Source organism: Salmo salar, unplaced genomic scaffold (assembly GCF_905237065.1).
Source record: "Salmo salar unplaced genomic scaffold, Ssal_v3.1, whole genome shotgun sequence".
Classification (NCBI taxonomy): domain Eukaryota; kingdom Metazoa; phylum Chordata; class Actinopteri; order Salmoniformes; family Salmonidae; genus Salmo; species Salmo salar.
This window is the reverse complement of record NW_025548819.1, coordinates 3,677-8,910: the sequence shown is the minus strand read 5'-3', so window position 1 is coordinate 8,910 and position 5,234 is coordinate 3,677. Positions and strand designations below refer to the sequence as shown.

Below are 5,234 nucleotides of genomic sequence, written 5' to 3'. Positions count from 1 at the left end.
CAGAAAAATACGCGTTCGCGATACAGACTAGACGTCATGTTGGGGAGAGATCTAAAATCGAAAATACTATGTAAATAATCCATTACCTTTGATTCTCTTCATCAGATGTCACTTCCAGGTATCACAGGTCCATAACGAATGTAGTTTTGTTCAAAAAAGCTCATCATTTATGTCCAAAAATCTCCGTCTCGTTAGCACATGATGTAAGCCAGCCGGACTTCTCGTCATGAACGAGGGGAAAAAATATATTTCCGTTCGTTCAAACATGTCAAACGTTGTATAGGCACTAAATCATTAGGGCCTTTTTTAACCAGAACATGAATAATATTCAAGGTGGGACGAATGCATTCTCTTTTATAACGTATTGGAACGAGGGTACCCAACATGAACTCGCGCCCAGGTGTCTAATGGGACATCATCGTTCCATGGCTCTTGTTCGGTCAGATCTCCCTCCAGAAGACTCAAAACACTTTGTAAAGGCTGGTGACATCTAGTGGAAGCAATAGGAAGTGCCAAAATATTCCTAACCCCTGTGTTTTTCAATGGGATAGGTTTAAAGTCAATACAACACATCAGGTATCCACTTCCCTGTCAGAAAATGTCTCAGGGTTTTGCCTGCCAAATGAGTTCTGTTATACTCACAGACACCATTCAAACAGTTTTGGAAACTTTAGAGTGTTTTCTATCCATATATAATAAGTATATGCATATTCTAGTTACTGGGTAGGATTAGTAACCAGATTAAATCGGGTACATTTTTTTTATCCAGACGTGCAAATGCTGCCCCCTAGACCCAACAGGTTAAGTGCCTGTTCTTCTGTCCTAGTGAGGTTCTTCTGAATGTGGTTTGTTTTTCTCGCATACACTGACATGGCTTCTTGTTCGACAAACCTACAATAGGTATTAAAATCAATTTTTATGCCATTTTTCTCATAAAAAAGCGATAATATTCCGACCGGGAATCTGCGTTTAGATAAACAGACGAAAGAAAATAAAGCATTCGGTCGACTCGGGCACGTGCCTAAGCCCATAGTACTCTGAATCGGCCACTTGCCAAAAGCGATAATGTGTTTCAGCCAGAGCCTGCCTCGATATCGTTCAGCTTTTTCCCGGGCTCTGAGAGCCTATGGGAGCCATAGGATGTGTCACGTTATTGCAAAGATCCTCAGTCTTCAATAAAAAGAGCCAAGATGAAACACAATTTGTCAGACAGGCCACTTCCTGCATGGAATCTTCTCAGGTTTTGGCCTGCCATATGAGTTCTGTTATACTCACAGACACCATTCAAACAGTTTTAGAAACGTTAGAGTGTTTTCTATCCAAATCTACCAATTATATGCATATTCTAGTTACTGGGCAGGAGTAGTAACCAGATTAAATCGGGTACGTTTTTTATCCGGCCATGCAAATACTGCCCCCTAGCCCCAACAGGTTAAATGTATGACTTATTCAATTTACCTTTCTTGTAACATGACTGATCTAGGCTAATAGAGAAAACGGTAGCAAATGGTACAATATCCCCACTGAGCAAAAACTTGTTGAATCAACTTTGTTTCCATGTCATTTCATCCAAAAAAATCAATAAGATGATGTTGAATCAACGTGTAAAACTAATTGGATTTGCAAAAGTCATCAACATAAGGGTATTTCGTCTTGTTTTCCACAAACCTTTAACCTAAATCCAATGACATGGTGGCATTTGTTGTTGATTTTACATTGAATTCATGTTAGTTTAAATCAAAACTAAACTTTGAACTGACGTCTGTGCCCAGTGGGTCCTGTCTCCCCTAGTCTCACTATTGTCATAGAAAGCAGTCATAGACTAGGCCTACTATAGGTCTATTTTTGGTAAAGAGTTAACAGTCATCATTCAAATCAGCTGTCTACTCTCCCTCCCACACCGACAAGCACAGCATTACATAAACAAACCGCTAGACTTTCTGTCTCATTATTATAGGGATTCCAGTCGGTGACAGTGACAAAGAACTGCGCGTAAAGATGGCAAATGACGGACACAGAGCAGGGGAGCTCTAATCGAGCCGAGTCTGGGTCCCCATTCTCTGAGATAATTGAACTGAATGTCGGGGGACAGGTGTATGTGACACGGCACATAACTTTGGTCGCCGTCCCAGACTCGCTCCTCTGGACCATGTTCAGCAAGAAGGCTCCAAAGGACCTTGCGCGAGATGGCAAAGGGCGCTACTTCTTGGACAGGGACGGTTTCTTGTTCCGTTATATTTTAGACTACCTGCGGGACCTCAACCTGGTGCTGCCTGATTATTTCCCCGAGAAAAGCCGGCTGCAGAGGGAGGCTGAGTTTTTCCACCTGCGGGACCTGTCCAAGCGCCTGATCCCCAGGATGAGCAAAGTGAACTCCATCAACGAGGAGATTTGCCAGAGCGACACCGAGGAGGGTGGGCTTCAGTGCGGCACCGGGTCCTCCGGCGTTGGCATGGAAACTTTGCGCATGATGACTGCAATGAGCAGCGCTCACTCCCAGTCTCTGGAGTCCAGAAAGTCGGGCTACATCACAATTGGATACAGGGGATCATACACTATAGGGAGAGATATCCAAACCGATGCCAAGTTCAGGAGAGTGGCGCGCATCACGGTGTGCGGGGAAAATTTCCCCTTGCCAAAGAGGTGTTCGGGGACACTTTGAATGAGAGCAGGGACCCTGACCGGCCACCGGAGAGGTATACCTCCCGTTACTACCTGAAATTCAATTTCCTTGAGCAGGCGTTTGACAAGCTGACCGAGGTTGGCTTTCACATGGTGGCTTGTAGCTCCACGGGCACATGCGCCTACACCAGCAATGACCCAAACGAGGATAAAATCTGGACGAGTTATAACGAGTATGTGTTCTGTCGGACTAAATTGTTAATATGGTCACCACCTGAGCCCACCCGCTGCCAACAGAAAATTACTGTTTTGTGTTTACTCGTGCAAATAGGCATCTCATAATTTCTTTACATATTTAATGGCAAATAGCCACAGCCTATAGGTCAATACACACTAACCTAGAATTCCGGATGTTATCATATCTTAATTTGCCTTGTGGAGATGGCTATTGAATGAATTAATTTAATGACATTTTACACACGCACATGTAACAGATGACAGGTCATACTTAATAATTCTCTTGAGTTGTTTTTTTTTAAAGAAAGGACTGTCCAGCCAGCGATCCCAGATTGGTGTTTATTCTGAAGATAGACACAAAGAAGCACATTAGATGTGCCGGACAACAATATGTTCATGGCTGTAGATTAGTGATTTGTCTTTTAGCATGAAAATAACTGTGAATTAGCAGGGAGCTAATGCGACCATTACAATTAGGGCATGCTAGCTAACTTGCGCTTACAGCAATAACATTCAAAAGCACACCCCAGGAAGCCCTCAATATCTAACAGGTAACACATATACACACACACACACATATACACTAATTATACAAAACATTAAGGATACCTGCTCTTTCCATGACATAGACTGACCAGGTGAATCCAGGTGAAAGCTATGATCCCTTATTGATGTCACTTGTTAAATCCACTTCAATCAGTGTAGATGAAGGGGAGAAGACAGATTAAAGGATTTTTAAGCCTTGAGACAATTGAGACATGGATTGTGTATGTATGCCATTCAGAGGGTGAATGGGCAAGACAAAATATTTAAGTGCCTTTGAATGGGGTATGGTAGTAGGTTCCAGGTGTCAAGAACTGCAACGCTGCTGGTTTTTCATGCTCAACAGTTTCTCATGTGTATCAAGAATGGTCCGCAACCCAAAGTACATCCAGCCAACTTGACACAACTGTGGGAAGCATTGGAGTCAACATGGGCCAGCATCCCTGTGGAACGCTTTCGACATCTTGTAGAGTCCATGCCCCAACGAGAATTGAGGCTGTTCTGAGGGGCAAAAGGGTGGGTGCAACTCAATATTGGGAAGGTGTTCCTAATGTTTGGTATACTCAGTCTATCTATCTATCTATCTATCTGGAAATGTACATAGTGAACTCATACACATTGTAAATATGAAAATAGGATAGAGTATTTCAGAACGTGACCTACTGCTTGTATGGCAATATCAGACTGGTAAGAATTGACGTTCGCAATCCCCTATCTGCAAGCATGACCAATGGCATAACATCTTACTGATATGTAAATTCAACCAACCAATAGGAATATATAAACATATGCATGCACTTGATTCACACGGAAAACTGTTGAGTGTTTTCCTCCCAGCAGTGTCGCAGGTCTTGACACAAAACGGTGCACCTGGCACCCACCACACCCCATTCAAAGGAACTTGAATCTTTTTTCTTGGCCATTCACCCTCTGAATGGAACACATACACAATCCATGTCTCAATTGTCTCAATGTTTAAAAATCCTTCTTTAACCTGTCTCCTCCCCTTCACTTATTATATGTGGATTTAGTGACACCAATAAGGGACCATAACTTTCACCTGGATTTACCTGATTTACCTATGTCATGGAAAAACAGGTGTTCATAATGTCTTGTACACTCAGTGTATACATGCCACCTTTCAGTTATTTCGTAGACCGGTCACCATGGATCCCTGCCACTGACTGGTAACCTTCAGTATTGTTTTCTGAATCCAGTCTTGTTAAAAAATAAATAGAGTTGATTTATGTAAGAGATGATTTTGAATGTCCAAGAGTAATAGACATACATGTATTTCTACTTTATTTTGTATACTAGAACTTCTACAGAGCCTTCTATTGACCTGAAATAACTCCCTTTATTAGCCTACTAAGACCACATCTCTGCTGAGCTGACAAATGCAAATTCCTGTAGTAATAATAATGGTGTTGTAATGAAATTGGGTTATTTATCTGTGCGAGACTAGGCAATCAAAGCATTTCTCCCTCCCCCAATTTGCATGACAATGTTAAATTAACCCCATCAGACTGCACTTTGTGATCCATAAAGTTAATACAACAGCGTATAGACATGGCAGAACATTATTGTACTATTTTACAGCATTTTAGTCAGTGTAATTCATTCATTAGAGGCTTGCTTTACCAAATAATGTATTTTCTACTTCATTCCACAGTAGTCTGATTGCCCAAAAATATGCATTTGTTTTGTTGTGTTGCATATTTGTTAACTTGTTCAGATACTGAAATAAAGTCTTATACAATTCTAACATATTCTCTATGCTAAGTTTACCACTGACTGAAGACACTATGCTGGATCTTTCCTATTGTTCCTTA

The 5,234-nt window shown here is 41.6% G+C and overlaps 1 pseudogene; it reads left to right on the top strand.

The window, feature by feature from the left end:
• The first annotated feature begins 2,005 nt into the window (after positions 1-2,005).
• LOC123733354 (BTB/POZ domain-containing protein KCTD12-like) lies at positions 2,006-2,866 on the top strand (annotated as a pseudogene).
• Positions 2,867-5,234: the final 2,368 nt, after the last annotated feature.